The sequence below is a fragment of the Oncorhynchus keta genome, chromosome 1, assembly GCF_023373465.1.
Source record: "Oncorhynchus keta strain PuntledgeMale-10-30-2019 chromosome 1, Oket_V2, whole genome shotgun sequence".
Taxonomy (NCBI): domain Eukaryota; kingdom Metazoa; phylum Chordata; class Actinopteri; order Salmoniformes; family Salmonidae; genus Oncorhynchus; species Oncorhynchus keta.
In genome coordinates this window covers 36,738,019-36,761,505 of record NC_068421.1, presented here as the reverse complement: position 1 = coordinate 36,761,505, position 23,487 = coordinate 36,738,019, and the positions used below count along the sequence as shown (strand labels likewise).

General features: G+C 42.1%; 1 pseudogene; it reads left to right on the top strand.

The window, feature by feature from the left end:
- The first annotated feature begins 7,404 nt into the window (after positions 1–7,404).
- LOC118383988 (transmembrane protein 255B-like) overlaps positions 7,405–23,487 on the top strand; it is a 36,589-nt pseudogene continuing 20,506 nt past the window's right edge.

Below are 23,487 nucleotides of genomic sequence, written 5' to 3'. Positions count from 1 at the left end.
GTGCTCATTACCAGCTGAGTAGCCCTGTTATTCCTCGTACATATCGTGATAACTTTGCCCAAATATCTTAATCCCATAATATTAAAGGGAGTGGGATGTTACAGCTGCTTATCGTTCAACATATAGCCAGTAGCCACCCAAACTAGGCCTATCTGGAGAATTAAAATGATCAATCAAATCACCAGGTAACGATGACAAACGTATGCCTACTCTGTTTTTGGCAGGTCAACAAGTTATTTCTGGTCACTAATCTGGATATGCGCACCCAGTACTGATGACTGGTCGTTGGACAACAATCAAGACACTCAACTGTTTGGTTCTGAAGCACATGGATGAGAATTTAACGACAACGGTTTAATTTTAAAAAAGGACATACATTTTTGGTGAAATTATACCACCACCGTAAAGGACACTGGAGACTGGAAGGGCAAAGGGGCATGTGCTCTGCATGGGTAGAGCCCTATCTGTGCACGTGCCTGCAGCAGAAGCCTGCGATTGATATAAGTGTGCAGATTCTATCCATGTGCTGCAGCTGGGGCCATAAGAAATAACACATTGGAGAAATGCTCTGGGAATAGGGGCCATTTGCAGAGCATGCTATGAGTGCTCTGAGAACGCTTAATCTCCAGCTGTTGGAAGGAAAAAGTATAGCTGGATTGCAACAAGAACATACCAGATTAATTGCATCAGACATTTGATGTTCTATAAGAACACTAGAGTGGAGTGGAGGTCAATTGGTTTTAGTGTTCTTGGAGCACAGAGGAGTGCACCTAGTGTGGAGATGCAGATGATTGCAGAGCGGGGTGGAAGGATGGAGGGGGGGAAATACAAATGATGCAGTTAAGGTCTTCAGGCAAGACCCTGAATGATGCTGTTTGTTTTGTTCCTCTGGATCTCTCCAGATGAGCAACATGAGGACCAGCCAAAAAGACCTGGGTTGGTTTGTTTGGACAGGATTCCGGAGGATTTAAGGATGATCCCGCTGCTTTCCGGAGGAGGGGCAGGGAACAGGATGCAGCGGCTGCAAAACTCCCCAGAACACATGAGTACTGTTTACACCAAACCTCTCTGTCATGGGATATACAGTGGGGAGAACAAGTATTTGATACACTGCCGATTTTGCAGGTTTTCCTACTTACAAAGCATGTAGAGGTCTGTCATTTTTTTTTATCATAGGTACACTTCAACTGTGAGAGACGGAATCTAAAACAAAAATCCAGAAAATCACATTGTATGATTTTTAAGTAATTCATTTGCATCACTCAAATACTTGTTCTCCCCACTTTATTTGCATGCTATTTGTCTATTGAAGAAAAGATAACATAAGCAACAGAGTACAACCAGAGCAAAAAAAGTAGCATTAAGTGAACAAAAGAAGAAGAAACACCTGCAACTTTTCACTGCAACCTGTTGAGAGGGAATACTATTCATTGGGTGTGACAGACAGTTCCTGTAGTGAAGCCTCTCTCTCTAACATAAAGATGTATTATAAAGGTTTTGTAGAAATTAGTGCTCACGAGCTAAAACAGGTCCCTGAAAATTGTGCACAATTGTGTACAACGTCATCTATTTCGTATATACAGTATGTTATGTCCTGCAAAAAAAAGGGATTTTATACTAAACAAAAACATTATCGCAACATGCAACAATTTCAAAGATTGGACTGAGTTACAGTTCATATGAGGAAATCAGTCAATTTAAATAAATTCATTAGGCCCTAATCTATGGATTTCACATGACTGGGAATACAGATATGCATCTGTTGGTCACATATACCTTTAAAAACATGGGCCTCACAATGGGCCTCAGGATCTCGTCACTGTATTTCTGTGCATTCAAATTGCCATAGATAAAATGCAATTTTGTTTGTTGTCTGTAGCTTATGCCTGCCCATACCATAACTCCACTGCCACCATGGGGCACTCTGTTCCCATCATTCCATCATTGACATCAGCAAACCGTTCATCCACACAACACCATCCACGTGGTCTGCTGTTGTGAGGCTGGTTGGACGTACTGCAAATTCTCTAAAATGACGTTGGAGGCGGCTTATGGTAGAGAAATTAATGTTCAATTCTCAGACAATAGCTCTGGTGGACATTCCTGCAGTCAGCATGCCAATTTCACACTCCTTCAAAACATGAGACGTTTGTTGCATTCTGTTGTGTGTTGCACCCAGCACAAGGTGCACCTGTGTAATGATCATGCTATTTGATCAGCTTCTTGATTTACCACACCTGTCAGGTGGATGGATTATCTTGGCAAAGGAGAAATGCTCACTAACAGGGATGTAAACAAATTTGTGTGCAAAATTTGAGAGAATTAAGGTTTTTATAAGTATGGAACACTTCTGGGATCTTTTATTTCAGCTCATGAAACATAGGACCAACACTTTAGATGTTGGGTTTCTATTTTTGTTCAGTGTATAGTATATGTTACGGATTCCAATTCAGAAATATGTTATGAATTTGTAAGTGCTTAAGATCCCATTCAGTCTCTTTAAGCCTCGCCTGTACTGTATCTCAACTCACCTCTGTGTTCCTAAGATAGGAAGAGGACCCTTGGTCTCAACCCGACCCCACTGCGAAGACAGGAAACATCCCCTCTCTCTGACCTCTCACACAGAGGACGTCTGTCTCATTTGGCCTCCCAGCCCTTCGCCTACGCGCCTAATGGGGACGGTTAAGGAGGGGGTTGTGATTTACATTCCGTTGATAAAGATGACCAAAAGGACAGTATTACATTAATTTCAAATACAAATATATATTGTATGCTAAAAGAAAAAAGAAAATTATATTATTTCATACTAACACAATTGCTTAGAGAAAATGATAGGGGTCAAAATGATTGGCACCCCTGTTTTCAATACTTTGTGCACCCTCTCCCTGCGAGGATAACAGTACTTAGGCTTTTTCTATAATTCTTTATGAGATTGGTTAACACACTTGAAGGGATATTAGACCATTTTTCCATACAGAAACGTTCCAGATCCTTGAAATCCTTCGGTCTGCGTGTATGGACTGCCCTATTCAATTCAAACCACAGGTCTTCAATAGGGTTCTAGTCCAGAGACTGAAATGGCCATTGCAAAATGTAGATTTGTTGTGGTGGTCAATTCAAACTATTTCTTTGTGGATTTTGTTTTGTACTTGGGGTCATGGTCTTGCTGGAAGTTTCAGCCAACTGGCAGAGGAAACCAGGCTTTTGGATCTGGTGTTCTGGTACTTGGTAGAGTTCATGATGCCGTTGACCTTAACAATGGCCCCAGGACCAGTGGAAGCAAGGCCTGAATATTATTGTGTTAGTGTTAACTAAATACAGCCTAAGACACAGCTTGGTCAACAGCTGTCGTCTTTTGATGCTCTGGAGAAGTACCAATGGTGTGTTGGCTCGGTTGTTGGTCTCTGTGCAGAGCAGCTTGTAAGTCTTTCAGAAGCCTTCGCAGTCTGCCAGAGGGGTCGTGTTTGGTGCGTGTTTGGTTGGTGTCTGGGACCGTGATGAACCAACACTCCTCGGCTGGGTCTCCTCTGCCTTGGTTTCTCTGAAATGTCTTACTTTGAGTGAAGAGAGAAGTACAGTATATACATGAGCCATTGATTTTCTTTATTTTTCTCATGAGAGGTATAACCAATTGTATGCCTAACATTAATGATTGTAGGCCTACAACCACATCCCTTCATCTTGAATCAAAAAGTAAAGAAAACAAAAAAGTATCAAAGCTGGAATGATGTGGTCATGGTCTTCTTAGTTTAATGCAACACCCAAGCCCAATACATATGGCTTTAAAAGCAAAACACCAGTCTCAACGTCAACAGTGAAGAGGCGACTCCAGGATGCTGGCCTTCTAGGCAGAGTTGCAAAGAAAAAGCCACATCTCAGACTGGCCAATAAAAAGAAACGATTAAGATGGGCAAAGGAACACAGACACTGGACAGAAGGACTCTGCCTAGAAGGCCAGCATCCTGGAGTCGCCTCTTCACTGTTGACTTTGAGACTGGTGTTTTGCGGGTACTATTTATTGAAGCTACCAGTTGAGGACTTGTTAGGCGTCTGTTTCTCAAACTAGACACTCTAACGTACAGTACTTGTCCTCTTGCTCAGTTGGGCACCGGGGCCTCCCACTCTTCTTTCTATTCTGGTTAGAGCCAGTTTGTGCTGTTCTGTGAAGGGAGTAGTACACAGCGTTGTACGAGATCTTCAGTTTCCAGCTACAATAGTCATTTACAACATTAACAATGTCTACACTGTATTTCCAATCAATTTGATGTTATTTTAATGGACGAAAAAAGTGATTCTCTTTCAAAAACAAGGACATTTCTAAGTGACCCCAAACTTTTAAATGGTAGTGTAGTTGCCATGGCACCCACAGTGAGACTAATGTGCAGGTGTACTAATAACAGAGTGATAGCGCCGTAATAAAATAAATATAGGGATACTTAAAACATTAACCTTTCTTTAAAGACAAATAAAACATCAGCAAAATAATAAAAATATCCCAGGTATTATTTAAGTTACCAATTGCAAATGGGTTGTGTGACAAAGTTTATATTTGTTATTACTTAAGCTACCACTTTCCATTGCTGAGTGCCTGTAGGAGCACAAGACCGGATACTCCCTTTTTAGTCATACAGTCAGCAAGCTGTTCCTTTGTGGTAACCCCATAATCCGCTGGATTCTCTGTGCTTGAATACGTTCATTGATGCTGCTAATCTCAAGACAAAGTATTTTCTCTGTGACATACTTGGTTGACTTGACAGCATCAACTAAGGAGCAGTTGTCAGTGACAAACTGCAGGTAGAATGTTCCGTTTTGTCTCACCAGTGGTAAGCTCTGAGAACAGAGGTGCCAGAAAGATGGCATTGTCAATTCCATCCACAAGAGCAAGGGTTTCTCCAGCAAGTGTGCTTCGGACAGCTCTTCTCATCCTTTTTGACTGCCAACAGATATGTGAGAATCTTCCTCCTTCACCCATTAACACGATTACATGTCCACCTTGTGTGCCTCCATCTGTAAGGTTCCCTAGCGAAGCATCACTGAAGACAACTAGTTTCAGAGAGTCATCTTTCTAACATGCTGAAACTTTAGAGTCAATGGTTTGTACAGTGACGTGCTTTTTTGTTGGATGCTAAGTTGCAGCCATCAACTATTACATCAGGTCTACTCTGTCTAGCAAACCATGGAATTTGACCTATCTTTGACCTCAATTGATCAGCTTCAATTCCACAGAGGGGAATTCCTTTGTGTGGCACTTGAGGAATCCATGTGGATGAGTTGAAGATTCTTGATATAGCTCTCCTGTTGCATCAGTATTGTTCCATCAACTGCAATAAACTCTATGCCAACATAACAATTATCATGCTCCTCACGGCCGACCTGGAAAACAGCTTTGAGGTGTGGAATCACAGTTGTAGCAAAGGTCGGTGAGCCACCCCAGATGAAGTCATCAACATGACAGGCAAGTATTCCAGTCACATTGCAGTCTTGATCAAGCCAATAGAAGACTGTAGGATCCACTTGTGACATTTTTACATTGTTGCCTTGACTTTGTTGTACCAGTAGAGTGATGCATCTGCCAGGCCAGACACACACTGTTTTAGTTTCCACAGTGTTCATTCGCTCCTAGCTTCAGGGGAGGTCGGATGTGAATGTTCCTTGACAGCTCTGTTCCCTGGAAAAATGCAGATTTTTATGTCTATTGAATGAATTTTCCATTTTTTTTTCTGGCAGATCACTGTCAGCAGCAATCTGAGTGACTGAGGTGCATGTCATGAGTTCTTAAGCAGCCAGCTCCTCAAAACCTTGAGCCACTAGATGTGCTCCAGTTAAGGATGCTTTAAGGGTACACACCCACCTTGTAGAGACACATTTTTGGCCAATGTCTTTGACTTCCTCAAACACTCAATTTTTCCTCCAATTACTAAGCTCATCTAGTTTAGCTGAGTCAAATGACATGTCTTTTACTTCAAGTACATCATCATTCTGTTTTTCTCGATTTTCCATTGGTTCAATTCTGAGATTATCTACAAATAACAGGTCAGCTGACCCTGTTCTACCAGAAAGTGTACTTGGTTCAGAGTACTGAAAGTTGTACCAGTTCTTTTCCTTTGGCTTTTCCTGCTCGTCCAATAGCTGGGCACTCTCCTCAAACAATAGTATTCTTTATTTTTTTAAATTTGACCTTTATTTAACTAGGCAAGTCAGTTAAGAAGAAATTCCTATTTTCAATTATGGCCTAGGAACAGTGGGTTAACTGGTCTAGGAACAGTGGGTTAACTGGTCTAGGAACAGTTAACTGGGTTAACTGCCTGGCAGAACGACAGCTCTGGGGTTTGAACTTGCAACCTTCCGGTTACTAGTCCAACACTCTAACCACTAGGCTACCCTGCCGCCCTTTCACTGTAATAGCTACTGTAAATTGGACAGTGCAGTTAGATTAACAATAATGTAAGCTTTCTGCCAATATCAGATATGTCCATGTCTTGGGAAATGTTCTTGTTACTTACAACCTCATGCTAATTGCATTAGCCTACATTAGCTCAACATCCCGAGGGGGACCCACCAATCACGTGGCTGTTGTTGAATATTTTCCTCATTTGAATCCTCAACAATATTTGCTCATGCTCCAGATACTCAACTAGTCTAAAGAAGGCCAGTTTTATTTCTTCTTTTATCAGAACAACACTTTTCAGCTGTGCTAACATAATTGCAAAATTGTTTTCTAATGATCAATTAGCCTTTTAAATGATAAACTTGGATTACACAACGTGCCATTGGAACACAGGAGTGATGGTTGCTGATAACGGGCCTCTGTACGCCTATGTATATATTCCAAAAACAATCTCAATTTCCAGCTACAATAGTCATTTACAACATTAACAACGTCTTCACTGTATTTCTGATCAATTTTATGTTATTTTAATAGACAAAAAAAGTTGCTTTTCTTTCAAAAACAAGGACATTTCTAAGTGGCCCCAAACTTTTGAATGGTAGTGTATATATGACAACTCTTATCTTTCCCATGTGCTAAGTATGTACACTATCATATCACCTCTAAACCAGTGATATTTTTTCAAGATTAATATCCAATAATGTAACACACGAGTACATATACATTATATACAATAATATTGATCTCTAGACTCTAAGCAGAACCACAGAGGAAAGTGGGAGAGGGAGTGGGTCACTTTCATAATTAAAATACAAAAAAAGATTACATCCATGATGAATAGATTCATGATGTTTAATCTAAAACACAGGTAGGTTATTCTTAATTTTAGTTAAACATCTCAAGGTATAGTACTGTAGGATTGTAAAAGTAGCCTATACAATTTCTCATAAGAATAGCGTTTGTTTTTTTAACCGTCCAACTGAACAGTCCAACGTTTGCCAACCGTGCGCGCAGTGCTCTTATAAAACATTTGAAGAGCTCCATGCGCAACAGATCGTACGGAGGTGTTCTGAAATCAGCACAGCCGACGTAGCCCCTTGGCTCACTCAGGGATATTGTGGATATTATACTACGTGGAGCATCCGTTTGGTAGCATGACAAACGGGGCCATTCGGGATGCAGACGATCGGGAGAAGCCCCCTCTCAGTCAAGCAGGTGGGCTATGGAGTTCAATCATTCAATGTGTGTTTATTCGGCTGTTTAACCTATACTGTGAATTAGTGAATTATTTGAATTAGGCTACTGTTTGAATTAGGCCTACTGTTTTACCATATTATGCTTTGTAAATTATGACAGCATCAATTAAATAGCTTAGTTGAAAGGATTTCGTTTTGGGCAAGTAAAATGCAAGTGGTTTTTAGTCTGTATACATGAAGGCTATACAAGTTATATGCTTATTTAAAAACATTATTTGTACAGCTTTTTGACATAACCTATAATTTCCAAAGTAGTTTAGCCTAATCATTAATCAAATAAATAAATATATTACATTTATTTGCAGGTTTAACTGTATTTTTTAAGATGTACTATTGGCAGGTCTATTTTGAGACCTGCCAATTGAAAGAACGATGACTGACGTGTAACTCATGTACTGATCTCGATGGGAGATTTTTTACATGAACGCAAATTAGAATTCGGCCCATTGTGTTTATTATACTATCTACTCTCTGTCTGAGGGTTTTTCATATGTATTCTCTATACTGTGCTTTCAGTATGTCAGTCCGCACAATAAATTAGCCCTTAATACAACTTAAATGTAATTATTACCATCATATTAATAATCCTTATTATTTTGAAAATAATAAATCATGGACTGGAGCATATCTGCTCCCTCTGTGCCAGAGTTCTCAGTAAAAACATGTAACTTTTTTTTATTTTATTTTAAAAAAAAAAGGCCTCCTGGGTGGCGCCCAGGCTCTTGCACAGCTGGCCGTGACAAACAATTGGCCTTGCATTGTCCGGGTTAAGGAGGGTTTGGCCGGTAGGGATATCCTTGTCTCATCGCGCACTAGCGACTCCTGTGGCGGGCCGGGTGCAGTGCACGCTAGCCAGGTGCACGGTGTTTCCTCCGACACATTGGTGCGACTGGCTTCTGGGTTGGATGCGTTAGGAAGCAGTGTGGCTTGGTAGGGTTGTGTATCGGAGGACGCATGGCTTTCGACCTTCGTCTCTCCCGAGCCCGTACGGGAGTTGTAGCGATGAGACAAGATAGTAACTACTAACAATTGGATACCACGAAAAGGGGGTAACATTTTAAATTTAAAAAACATTACTTTTTTAACATATTTTTTTATCATAAATGGTCCCAGCCAACATTTCCATGTGGGCCCTTATGGGTTAATGAAGGGCTGTTCCACAGGCCCCATGAGGGAAACCCAACAGGGAGTCAGGGACCCACAACATTTTGTCCTCAGTATCCACTTTGGCCCCACGTGGATATGAAGCCCTACATGAGCCCACATAAAGCACGACATGGCAATCACATGTGGGGCCAACATGGATTCCGAGGACAAAACTTTGAGGGGCCCCAAGTGTTAGTCCAGGGTGGCAGGGTAGTGGTTAGAGCCTTGGACTAGTAACCGGAAGGTTGCAAGTTCAAACCCCCGAGATGACAAGGTACAAATCTGTTGTTCAGCTCCTGAATAGGCAGTTAAGCCACTGTTCCCAGGCCGTCATTGAAAATAAGAATTTGTTCTTAACTGACTTGCCTGGTTAAATAACGGTAAAATAAAAAAAATAAAAAAAAGAAGGGTTAAGTATACATTGTACAGGGAAATAGTATTGTGACTGAATATGCATCTGTGGGTTCAGAGCTGATGAAGAGGAGGAACAGCATGGCGATATGGCTGGTACTGGGCATGTTCTGTCTGTCCCTGGTCCTGGTTATTCTGGGGATCTACACCACCACTCGCACAGAGAGCCTCAGCATCACTGGATATGCCTCTGGAGTCATTGTAAGTACATCATCATCCTCATTATTATTAAAACCATCATCATAATCACCATTATGTTAATCTGCCATTTTAGTGAAAATTACTCACTTGACATATAAATGAACTATTAACAATAACCACATTTTCTCAAATGTTTTCTCTTTATGTCATAAAAACAACGACACATACCTTAATAATAAAGAAGTTGCAATGCCAAGAAGGCAGGCCTGTTATTGATGGATAGGGAAACTATGGTTTGTGAGTTGTTGTCCACAAAACAAGATGTCTTCCAAATCATGACAATTAAAATCTCATAAATGTCGTGAGAGCTGCCATCATTCATCTTATTATGACACATGACAGACAAACAACATATATTTTAGCTGTTATTCACACCACAGTCAGTAAATCTTTCCAGTAGATTTTATACACATTTGAACACCGATAATTTCTAAGTGTATAATCTCGGTTAACCCAGAACTAAAATCTTGTGTAATTTGTCAGCTGATCGATAAGTTATGGGCCCATACGTATTAACAAATTGGATCAAGAGATGGTAGAACGAGGTGCTCCACCTTCTTTCTTTGCAAGTTATGGTCCGAATGTCCCCTACCCTTTGGAAATTTGAAATATGCTAACATCTGCGAAATTGTCATTTGTCCAAATAACCAGTGACGAAAAACCCAAACACTGGAACTACTGCGGCTCGTTGTCCCACACATTCCATTCCTTTGCGTACCAGTTATTTTTTTAACGTAGAACTGTCCACAAGCGATTACTACATTTAAGATAGAGAATATTTAATTAAAGTTAGATTCTGTTTTGTAGTGGCATCATAGGGTTCGGAAAGAGAGTCCACGATTCTGTAACATCATAGTAAGCGCTATTGGTTCTTATCTGTTTTTAAAGTAGTCCATTTCTTTTTCTCAACCAAAAGGAAGTCCCACTCAATTGACTATTCGAAAATTGTGAAAATCTCAAATGGCGCTGCCCATGCTAAAACAGGCTTTGTGGCAAGTGTGCCCTCTATCCACCTCTATAAATTGTACTATTAAATTGACATGGATAAGACACAGCCATGTTGTAACAGGTACATTTTCTATTATGTCCACGTTTTAAACCTTAGCATTTCTTCAGCTGGATCACCGCAACTCTATTCTGATTTGGGGGTAACATTAGTGGAGTGATTCAACTGCACAGCTCATTGGTGCTCCCAATTCTGTAGTAGTAGTAGTCCACCAGGGAATAATCTTTCCATAAAAATAACATCCGTTATATGACTTTTAATAGTGCATAAAGTTCTCGACAGTAAGAGCCAACCTCTGGCATCTCTCTAACAGTGGCTGTTCTATTTTATCTCTGCAGTTGGCATTTGGATCCTTCCTGGGTGTTCTTGGACTCTGCCTGGAGGAAAACCGAAAACAGCTGGTACATAATACTACTTCTCACTCATTTGTCACATTTGTACTGTCCTTCCTCCTGAATGGTCTCTCTCTCTATTCCCCTGCTTATCTCATCATGTTCTTGCCTGATCCATCTCTCTCTCTCTTGTCCTCTTGGTTATAGTTGCAGCCATGCACAGCAGAGATGGATTTGGGTAACTCCAGGTTGTGTGTAGGCTTCCCCCCCAGCCCAACACTTTAACAACTGATTTAGCTGATAGTGGACCATTTGTTAAAAAAGAATGCACACCCCATGGCTATTGCTCTCCCCTGATGCACAGTATTCACAGGGCTAATGACCAAAGGAATAGTTTCAAAAGAGGTTACTTGGGGTTGAGTTTTGGTTTCATAGTGTTTCCATACTGCATGGGAGTGATTAAGAATAGAGATTGGTGTGGTATCCAATTTACAGCCACAGCCTCAGTTTGGTGTAAAAGACAGAAATATGGTCTGGCCTGTAAAACATTGAAGGAAACCCCTAAAACTCATTGGATAATAGTATTGGTCAAATCACATTTTATTTGACACATACACATGTTTAGCATGTGGTATTGAAAGTGTAGTGAAATGCTTGTGTTTCTAGCTCCAACAGTGTAGTAATATCTAACAATTCACAACAATTCACACAATACACACAACCTAAACGTAAAAGAATGGAATGGAGGAATATATAAATATATGAGCAGTGGCATGGACTAAATACAGTAGAATAGAATACAGTATATACATATGAGATGAGTAAAGCAAAAATATGTAAATATTATTAAAGTGATTAGTGTTCCATTATTAAAGTGGCCAGTGATTTCAAGTCTAAATATATGGGTCAGCAGCCTCTAAGGTGCAGGGTTACGTAACCGGGTGGAAGCCGCCTTGTGATGGATATTTAACAGTCTGATGGCCTTGAGATAGAAGCTGTCTTTCAGTCTCTCGGTTCCAGCTTTGAGCGACATGTACTGACCTCGCCTTCTGGATGACAGTGGGGTGAATAGGCAGTGGCTCGGGTGGTTGTTGTCCTTCATGATCTTTTTGGCCTTCCTGTGACATCAGGTGCTGCAGGTGTCCTGGAGGGCAAGTAGTTTGCCCCTGTGGTTGTGGGTGGTGAAATTGCCGTAACAGGCGGTGATACAGCCCGAAAGGATGCTCTCAATTGTGCATCTGTAAAAGTTTGTGAGGGTTTTAGGTGCCAAGACAAATTTCTTTATCCTCCTGAGGTTGAAGAGGCGCAGTTGCACCTTCTTCACCACACTGTCTGTGTGGGTGGACCATTTCAGATTGTCAGTGATGTGTTACCAGAGGAACTTGAAGATTTCAACTTGCTCCACTGCAGTCCTGTCGATGTGGATAGGGGCGTGCTCCCTCTGCTGTTTCCTGAAGTCCAGAATCAGCTCCTTTGTGTTGTCGACATTGAGTGAGGGGTTATTTTCCTGGCATCACTCTCCCAGGGCCTTCACCTCCTCTCTGTAGGCTGTCTCATCATTGTTGGTAATCAAGACTACTACTGTTGTGTCGTCTGCAAACTTGATGATTGAATTGGAGGCGTGCATAGCCACACAGTCATGGGTGAACAGGGAGTACAGGAGGGGACTGAGTATGCACCCTTGTGGGGCCCCTGTGTTGAGAATCAGCAAATTAGAGGTGTTGTTTCCTACCTTCACCACCTGGGGCAGCCCGTCAGGAAGTCCAGGACCCAGTTCCACAGGGCGGGGTACAGACCCAGGGCCCTGAGCTTACTGATGAGCTTGGAGGGTACTATGGTGTTGCATGCTGAGCTATAGTCAATGAACAGCATTCTTTAATAGGTATTCCTCTTGTCCAAATGAGATAGGGCAGTGTGCAGTGTGCAGTGTGATGGTGATTGCATTGTCTGTGGATGTATTGGAGCGGTTAGCACATTTAAGTGGGTCCAGGATGTCAGGTAAGGTGGAGGTGATATGATCCTTAACTAGCCTCTCAAAGCATTTCATATTGACAGACATGAGTGCCACGGGGCGATAGTCATTTAGTTCAGTTACCTTTGCTTTCTTGGGTACAGGAACAATGTTGAACATCTTGAAGCAAGTGGGGGAAAAAATTCTAGATCACCTGTTCTCCACACACAGAGACACGTACAAAGCTCTCCCTCGCCCTCCATTTGGTAAATCTGACCACAACTCTATCCTGCCTGCCATCCAGGATGTCTAAGCTGCCTGCCATCCAGGACCTCTACACCAGGCGGTGTCAGAGGAAGGCCCTAAAAATTGTGAAAGACCCCAGCCACCCCAGTCATAGACTCTCTCTACTACTGCATGGCAAGGATCCTGGTCGGACACCATATCTACCGGTAGTCCATGGATCCGGAAGACGTGCTGCACCATGAGCTGGGCCATCTCTTTGGCAGAGGGTAGTTTGGGGAGAGGAATGAAGTGGGTGGTTTTAGGAAACCAATCTATGGTAGGCCACCAAAAGACCAGGGTCCGACGGCACCCCGGGTGGCAGGCAGGCCTGGATGAGTGGGCCCACTAGGGCAGCGGAGCGGACGGCGTCAGGAACAAACATCCCGTTATCATCCCCCCGGGGTTTGGCTGGGAACACTGCGACTAACAAACCTGCTTCCCTATCCCGCAGCTGAGTGCCGTCGCCAGGCACGAAGTGGGAAGGATGGTCTCCGGTTCCGGGGTTGTAGTTGTGGGGCTATAGCGGCGGGTCAGTGCATCCAGCTTGACATTCTGGCCGTGTTGAAGGCAGTCTTCCACTCGTCCTCTTCCATATCCGCACCAGATGGTAGGTGGTACGTAGATCCAGCTTTGAAAAAATAGTGGCCCCCTGGAGCATCTCAAAGGCAAAGGAGATGAGGGGTAGCGGGTAGCGGTTCTTCACCGTTATGTCATTGAGACTCCGGTAGTCAATGAACGGGCGCAGGGTCTTGTCCTTCTTCTCCACAAAGAAGAACCATGCGACGGCGGGGGAAGAAGAAGGTCAGATGAATCCTACAGCTAGGGAGTCCTCCATGTAGGTCTACATCGCCTTGGTCTCTGGGACGTCCCTTGGACGTGCTAGGGAGCAGGTCAATCCCGCAGTCATAAGGTTGGTGCGGCGGAAGCGAAGTGGCCCGGGCCTTGTTGAACACGTCCCGGAGGTCCTGGTACTCCGCGGGAATGGCGGAGAGGTCCGGGGCAACTTCCGAGCCCCCAGGAAGACATCCCGGGGCAGGTTGTGCTGACTCCAGGCAATGGGCTTGGCAGAACAATCTCCATTAGACCAGTTAATTAGGGGATTGTGTCACTGGAGCCAGAAGAATCCCAATACCATGGGAATCTGAGGAGACTTAATGAGCAGGAACTGGATAACCTTGTTGTGGTTCCCTAACACACGTAGGTTGATGGGAGTGGTGTTCTGGGTGACCCGGCCTATAGAGCGCCCGTTCAGCGCTCTAACATCCATGGGAATGGAGTGGGGCTGAGTGGGGATGCCCAGCTCGGAAGCCAGGGTAGAGTCCAAAGGCTCTCATCGGCCCCAGGTGAGTAATCCAGATTGGTATGGAAAAGATACAGGACGGCAGGCAGGAGCAGGGCAGGCAGGAATGGTCAAAACTGGGAAACAAGAAAACAGGAACTATAGCAAAGACAGGAGCAAGGGAAAACGCTGGTAGGCTGGCAACAGACAAAAAGAGAACACAGGTATAAATACACAGGGGAAGATGGGCAACACCTGGAGGGGTGTGGAGACAATCACAAAGACGGGTGAAACAGATCAGGGTGTGACACCCACGGTACTCTCTGTTCTGTTGTGTTGATTCTCCACCTCATACAGCAGGACTAATGATTAACAAGTTAGAGAAGATGGACAGAGGTGTGTGTGTGTGTGCGTGTGTGTGTGTGTGTGTGTTATATATATATATATATATAAGGATATTGATGAGTACCTGTGGGGCTGCTCCATGCCATCTTTTTCCAGCAGAAGAAAACACTGTTTAAAAGGAGGCAGATACTGAGTGTATAAACAGAAAGCAATTCGTTAGGTCGATGAAAGATGGGGAGATGGAGAGAGTGAGGGGACCTCAGCACAGATGAGAAAATGTGCCTGGCTTGGAAAGTATCTCAATGCCTGCAGTGTAGACACACACACACACAAGCTGTTTGTCTGTTATCAATACATTTTACCACAGTTTTCTTGGAATTTGGAAAAATTGTAAACATTTGTGAGTTTGTAATATGAAGTAAAGGAGTCTGCAGCTAATTATTTTCACCTGCTAATTTCTGTCTCTTGTTATGGTTCTTGTAATTGTATAAAAAAAAACAAGAGTATTTCCAATTAAAATCACAATAAATGTCAAAGAAGGGAGGGGGGGGAGCATTCCAGGTGATTACCTCATGAAGCTGGTTGAGAGAATGCCAAGAGTTTGCAAAGCTGTCATCAAGGCAAAGGGTGGCTACTTTGAAGAATCTCAAATACAAAATATATTTTTAATATGTTTAACACTTCTTTGGTTACTACATGATTCCATGTGTTGATGTCTTCACTATTATTCTACAATGTAGAAAACAGTAAAAATAAAGAAAAACCCTTGAATGAGTAGGTGTTCTAAAACTTTTGACCGGTAGTGTACTACAATGCCTTCAGAATGTATTTACACCCCTTGACTTTTCCCACATTTTGTTGTGTTACAGCCTTAATTTAAAATAGATTCAATTTAGATTTTTTTTGTCGCTAGCCAACACACATACCTCATAATGTCAAAGTGGAATTATGTTATTCAAAATTGTTACAAGTGAATGAAAAATAAAAATCGAAATGTCTTGGGTCAGTAAGTAATCAAACCCTTTGTTATGGCAAGAATAAATCAGTTCAGGAGTAACAATTTCCTTAACAATTCACATAATAAGTTCCATGGATTCACTCTGTGTGCAATAATATTGTTTAACATAATTTTTGATTTACTACCTCATCTCTGTACCCCACACATACAATTATCTGTAAGGTCCCTTAGTCGAGTAGTGAATATCAAACACAGATTCAACCACAAAGACCAGGAAGTATTTCCAATGCCTCGCAAAGAAGGGCACCCATTGGTAGATTTGACGAAAAAACATGCAAGTAGTCCGGGTAGCCATTTGAGGAGTCTTATGGCTTCTGGGTTAAAAACATGAGCAGCCTTTGAGAAGCCTTTTTGTCATAGACTCGGCACTCAGGTACCGCTTGCCATGCAGTAGTAGAGAGAGCAGTCTATGCCTGGGGTGACTGGGGTTTTTGACAGTTTTTAGGGCCTTCCTCTGACACCTCCTGGATGGCAGGCAGCTTAGCCCCCGTGATGTACTGGGCCATACGCACTACCCTCTGTAGTGCCTTGCAGTCAGAGGCCGAGCAATTGCCGTACCATGCAATGATGCAACCAGTCAGGATGCTCTCGATGTTGCAGCTGTAGAACCTTTTGAGGATCTCAGGACCCATGCCAACTCTTTTTAGTTTCCTGAGGGGGAACAGGCTTTGTCATGCCCTCTTCACGACTGTCTTGGTGTGTTTGGACAATTCTAGTTTGTTGTTGATGTGGACACCAAGGAACTTGAAGCTGTCAACCTGCTCCACTACAGCCCCGTCGATGAGAATGGGGGCGTGCTTGGGCCTCCTTTTCCTGTAGTCCACAATCATCTCCTTAGTCTTGGTTACGTTGAGGGATATGTTGTTATTCTGGCACCACACGGCCAGGTCTCTGACCTCCTCCCTATAGGCTGTCTCGTTGTTGTCTGTGATCAGGCCTACCACTGTTGTGTTGTCTGCAAACTTAATGATGGTGTTGGAGTCGTGCCTGGCCATGCAGTCGTGGGTGAACAAGGAGTACAGGAGGGGACTGAGCACGCACCCCTGTGAAGCTCCAGTGTTGAGAATTAGCGTGGCAGATGTGTTGCTACCTACCCTCACCACCTCATGGCGGCCCGACAGGAAGTCCAGGATCCAGTTGCAGAGGGAGGTGTTTAGTCCCAGGATTCGTAGCTTAGTGATGAGCTTTGAGGGTGCTATGGTGTTGAACTTTGAGCTGTAGTCAATGAATAGCATTCTCACATAAGGGTTCCTTTTGTCCAGGTGGGAAAGGGCAGTGTGGAGTGCAATAGAGATTGCATTATCCCTGGATCTGTTTGTGCAGTATACAAATTGGAGTGGGTCTAGGGTTTCTGGGATAATAGTGTTGATGTGAGCCATGACCAACCTTTCAAAGCACTTCATGGCTACGGACGTGAGTGCTACGGGTCTATAGTCATTTAGGCAGGTTGCCTTTGTGATCTTGGGCACAGGGACTATGGTGGTCTGCTTGAAACCTGTTGGTATTACAGACTCAGTCAGGGACATGTTGAAAATGTCAGTGAACACACCTGCCAGGATTCTACTCAGACCCATACTCTACACAGACTGGTGCGCCATAACCAATCAGAGCTGCAGTATCCCTATATACAAATAGACCATTGTCATATATGGATCTATGCCATTCACTTTGAACTGGACTGTGTTAACAGCATGAGTGCGGCAAAGTACATGTGCTTGTTTTCAGATCTAAGCAAGAGCTGCAAGTAGCCAGGTGTGTACATTTGTTAATATTATTTGCTAGTAAGTGAGTTATTAGCCCAGTTATAGCCAATTTCTAGTCAGCAATGGGGGAGTGGTTGCTTCCTACAAGAACACAAAACATGTACATTTCTAGCCATCTTTGAAAAGCAAGACAGGTAAATAGCTTTTTTCTGGATTAAAAGGGGCATTGTTGTATTTTGAGACAGGCTTGAATAAGCTAAGTAGCCAATAGACAGAGGGTATCATAGTTTATCTAATTCTTTGTAATAATGGTATGGGAATAATAATTAATTACATTTTGTAAAGTGGTTTCTTGCATCAAACAACACAACATTTTCAGTCACCTCCTTGTCTGAAGGATAAGTGGATAAACAGGTTCATGTCAAGCCCTGCAAGTCTCATGAATGTAGGCCTACATTGAACACCACACATTGTCTGCTACTGTAGGCTGAATGATAGAACAGCTATTTCCATGTGAAAATGTTATGGGATGCATTTTCTCTAATGGTAGGCCACTCTGATAGGCCTACATTATGATCAAATAGCCACTGTTATAACTATAACTTAAAACAGGTACAGACAACAGCCTCAGTGTTCACAGTAAAAACACATGCCAGACGTTGCATTGAATTTTCAAAACTTTTAAGTTTGAGCTCAGCAGACCTGAAATTCTCAGTGCCGAAACATTGATTATGGTTATGCTTGTAATCGTTAAGGACTGGGGAGTTTTTCAGGTTAAAAAATAAACGGAATGGAGCTAAGCACAGACAAAATACTACAGGAAAACCTGCTTCAATCTGCTTTCCACCAGACACTGGGAGATGAATTCACCTTTCAGCAGGACAATAACCTAAAACACAATGCCAGATCGATCAGTGAATGTTCCTGAGCGGTTACAGTTTTTACTTAAATTTACTTCAAGATCTAACAATGGTTGACTAGCAATGATCAAAAACCATTTCGACAGAGCTTGAAGAATAATGGGCAAATATTGCACAATCCAGGTGTGGAATGCTCTTATAGACTTACCCAGAAAGACACAGCTGTAATTGCTGCCAGAGGTGCTTCTACAAAGTATTGACCCAGGGATGTGAATACGTATGTAAATGTATTATTTCATTTTCAATAAATTTGCAAACATTTCTAAAAACATCTTTTCACTTTGTGATGATGTGGTATTATGTGTAGATGGGTAAAAAAACCCATTTAATTTGAATTCAGGCTATAACACTACACAATACAGAATATGTCAAGCGGTGTGAACACTTTCTGAAGTCACTGTGTACAGTATATATTGAGATCTGGACGCGTACCCATCCAGTACCTCCGAGGACAAGAACCCCTGTATTAGGGCATGTAATGGAAAACTGAAAAAAATGTTTTGCAACTGTGTAAAAATGTATTTCTTATTAGGAAGTCAATGTACTGTTGTCCCTTCCTGTTTCTGGCAGTTTTCTTCAGTTTGGTCCCTACCCACTGGGCACAGATATCATTTCAACTTCTAGTTTTGAGTTACATTTCGTTGAGATGTCATCTAATGTGACTTCAACATGAAGTCCACCATGTCATTGGATTTAAGTTAAGAGTTAGGGTAAAATAATATGAAATTCCCTTACGTTGATGACTTTTTGCAAATCCAATCAGTTTTCCACGTTGATCCAACGTCATCGGATTGAATTCTTTGTTGAAATTAAGTGGAAACAACGTTGATGCAACCAATTGTTTCCCAGTGGGTAATGAACACATCCCAAAGCATGCTTCCCTCAGGTCCACAAACTCCCTCCCACCCCTTCGCGCATCTGTTTCTCTTTGTCTGCTGGCGGCCAAAGCTCCTTCATACTCTCTCTCTCTCTCTCTGAGTGTGGATATTGTGTTAACACTGGGTGACATTGATTTGAATCTGCTCAGCTATTTTGTCTGACATAATGTCTTAAATCCATATATGCGCCCAACTGTGTTTATTGTAACAATCATTTGGTTTGGTTGAAAGCTTTAAACATCTCACTGGGCACACATGTCATTTCAATGAAATTACCTTGAACCAACGTGGAATAGGCGTTGAATTGACGTCTGTGCAAGTGAGATTGCTACAACCCACTTGGAAGGATATGCGCAGTTTACTGCCTTCCTAGTTTTGTTGTTGAACATTAGTCCTACTAGCATGTGCTCAGTCGTGTGTATGTTACTATCTTTTTGAATAATGTATTTTTCCCTTTCTCTCCAGCTTGTGGCGGCCATTGTTTTCCTCAGCTTCGGAATCATTGCCTCCTTCCTGTGTCTGGTGGTGGATGGTGTCTTCATCGTTTTCAACATGGTGAGTCACGTTGCTGCTCCATGTGTGTCTTTCAGCAATATTAGGAGGAAAACAACTCATTTGTTTCTCATTTATTCTGTCGGCAGTAGGCTTGATCTCAGTTTCTCTTCCCCCAGTCTCTGATCTTGATGTCATGTATGAGAGTGTTTGTAAGAATAGCTATGATATTAGTGTTCATGCATGAGTGTTTCAATGTGTGTGGATGGACATTGACCCACCCTGTCTGTAATGTTGACGGCAGATTGATGGAGCCTCACTCCCTGTGGATGAGTGTGATCATGAGAAACCTTTGGGTGAGAGAGCTTCCTCTCCCCTCATTTCAATGTGTTAACCCAACCGAACATTTCACACAAGATCAAATGTTCCATTTGCCATGCCAAATGGCACAATATGCCGAAACTTTAATACTTGCAATAAACTTTAAAACACATTTACATCTCAAAGTGGAACAATGACAATGCAATATAATATTAATGTGTACATTTCTAGGAAAATGGCAAGATGCAAAGGACCCATGGTCCAGAATTGTGCCTACACAGTATATCTGCCTGCCTGCCAGTCTGTCTGTCTGCATGCCTGTCTGATTGTGCATCTTTGTCCGTGTTAGTATATAGTGGGAGCAAGGCTGGGGAACCCAGCAGGCAAGTTATTTTATTAGACCAGTGATCCCAAAGCTTCAGCTTGGAATGTTTGCCTCTATCAAAGCCCTATTAAAAAAATCTAAAGAAACCAAAAGTGAATTGTAAAATACAAAGCATCAATAATACCCCCAAATGAACAAGGTAGACAATATGCCATCTATTATGTATCTAAGTGAGTGTTTTCTTATGCTTTTTTCTATGCAATGATTCATTATGTAAATTACGCAATTCTTCTGTTTTTCTCTAAACTGTGAGCAAGAAAGTAAAAGCAGACAGAAATAAGTCTTTGGGTATAGCAGACTGGTCTCATAGACTAGGCGTAACATAGTAAATGTAAGTCCTTGACACCCAAATTAGTATGATATGTTAGGTTTGGTATGGTTACAGAAAGGTTACTTAAAGCAAAAATGAAAGAAGGATAGTTGGTCGGGGTGAATGTGTGGGCGTATAACATGACTATTTAGCAACCCAAAGGTTGCGTGTTCAAATTTAATAACGGACAACTTTTGCATTTTAGCTAATTAGCAACTACTTACTCCTTTATAGCTACTTTGCAACTACTTAGCAAATTAGCTAACCCTTCCCCTAACCCTATCCCTTTTAGCTAACCCTTTCCCTAACCCTATGCCTTTTAGCTAACCCTTCCCCTAACCATATCCCTTTTAGCTAACCCTTCCACTAACCCTAACCATATGCCTTTTAGCTAACCCTTCCCCTTCCCCTAACCTTAACCATATCCCTTTTAGCTAACCCTTCCCCTAACCCTAACCATATCCCTTTTAGCTAACCCTTCCCCTCACCCTATCCCTTTTAGCTAAACCTTCCACTAACCCTTAACCCTAATCTTAACCCTTCAATGTAACTCCTAACCTTAACCGTAACACCTAACCCCTAGAGCTAGCTAACGTTAGTGTTAGCCACCTAGCTAACATTAGCCACAACAAATTGGAATTCGTAACATATATTCGTAACATATTGTATGTTTTGCAATTCGTAACATATCATAAGAATTGTAATTTGTAACATATCATACAAAATGGACCTTAACCGTAACACCTAACCCCTAGAGCTAGCTAACGTTAGTGTTAGCCACCTAGCTAACATTAGCCACAACAAATTGGAATTCGTAACATATATTCGTAACATATTGTATGTTTTGCAATTCGTAACATATCATAAGAATTGTAATTTGTAACATATCATACAAAATGGATGATGGACATCCACAAATTAATATACAGTCAATTCAAAAAGTATTCAGACCCCTTGACTTTTTCCACATTTTGTTACATTACAGCATTATTCTAAAATGAATTAAAAAAAAAAATCCTCATCAATCTACACATAATACCCGATAATGACATAGCAAAAACAATTTAAATTAAATTTAAATTGAGCAAATGTATTAAAAATAAATAACATTAAGACCTTCTTTACATAAGTATTCAGACCCTTTGCTATGGGACTCGACATTGATCTCAGGTACATACTTTTTCCATTGATCATCCTTGAGATGTTTCTACAACTTGATTGGAGTCCACTTGTGGTAAATTCAATTGGTTGGAAAGGCACACAGCGGTCTATATATGGTCCCAGTTGACAGTGCATGTCAGAGCAAAAAGCAAATCATTAGGTTGAAGGAATTGTCCGTAGAGCTCAGAGACAGGATTGTGTCAAGGCACAGATCTGGGGAAGGGTACCAAAACAATTCTCCAGCATTGAAGGTCCGAAGGAATAGAGTAGCCTCCATCATTCTTAAATGGAAGAAGATTGGAATCACCAAGAAGTCTTCCTAGAGCTGGCCGCCCGGCCAAACTGAGTAATCAGGGGAGAGGGAGGTGACCAAGAACCCGATGCTCCAGAGATCCTCTGTGGAGATGGGAGAACCTTCCAGAAGGTCAACCATCACTGCAGCACTCCACCAATCAGGCCTGAATGGTAGAGTGGCCAGACGGAAACCACACCTCTGTATAATGCACATGACAGCCCGCTTGCAGTTTTCCAAAAGGCACCTAAAGACTCTCAGAACATGAGAAACAAGGTTCTCTGGTCTGATGAAACCAAGATTGAACTCTTTGGCCTGAATGCCAAGCGCCACGTCTGGAGGAAACCTGGCACCATCCCAACAGTGAAGCATGGTGGTGGCAGCATCGTGCTGTGGGGATGTTTTTCAGCAGTAGGGACTGGGAGGCTAGTGTTACAGTTTTTTTCGATTGCTAAACGACAGTGGGCACAACTGGAGTCACATGTGCAAAACTCTAACTACAGTCTGCACTACCAACAGTCACCTGAGCTAAACAGTTCACATCACCTGCAAAACTCATTCCAAGCAACACAACTCTTAACACATGGCTCAAAACACGCTCAGTGCAGCCAAACACTATGCACAACCCTCACTGAGATAACACACACTGTCACTCAGAACACACTGAGAGTTAAAACACTAGCATCAAACACCAATACAGAAAATACAAACTTTTCATCTTAAGAGCGTCTGCTAAATGACTTAAATGTAAATGTAATGTACAATTTGAACAATTTCAGTGACTTCATACAAAGTAATATTTTCTTCAAAGAAAAGAGTGACATTCTTTCACACGATTTATTAATTTTTTTTAGAACATAACAATTCTTTAAGGTAAATGAAAATTAGCAGTTTGCTTCAATAGTCTGTAGTAATTTACGGAATTACAGTAATGAGAAAAAAAAGGTAGAAACTAAAAGTACATACTGTAATTCGAACAAATAATTGAGGGGCTAATCCTGCCTCTCTCTAGCATCAGGCCACAGGTTTTCTTCAACATCACATCTAATGTTTTCTCTTGCCATGCACCTGGGGAAGAACCTTCTGGAGTGCCTTATGCATCCCTGGCAGTCCTCTGGACTCGTGTCCTCACATCCGGCACGCATGGCTTCCAAAAGAGACATTTGGTCATGTGGGTGGTGACCAAACACTTTTCACCTCCAGGCAGAGAAAAACTCCTCTATTGGGTTGAGGAAGGGTGAATATGCAGGCAGGTACAAAACCATAAATCTGTGATGTGCTGCAAACCAATCTGTGACAGCTGCAGAGTGGTGAAAAGCAACGTTATCGCAAACTATGACAAAAACTTGGGGGTTTCTTACTGGCTCCCCCTGTTCTGCTGGCACTAGCTGAGCATAGAGCTGTTCT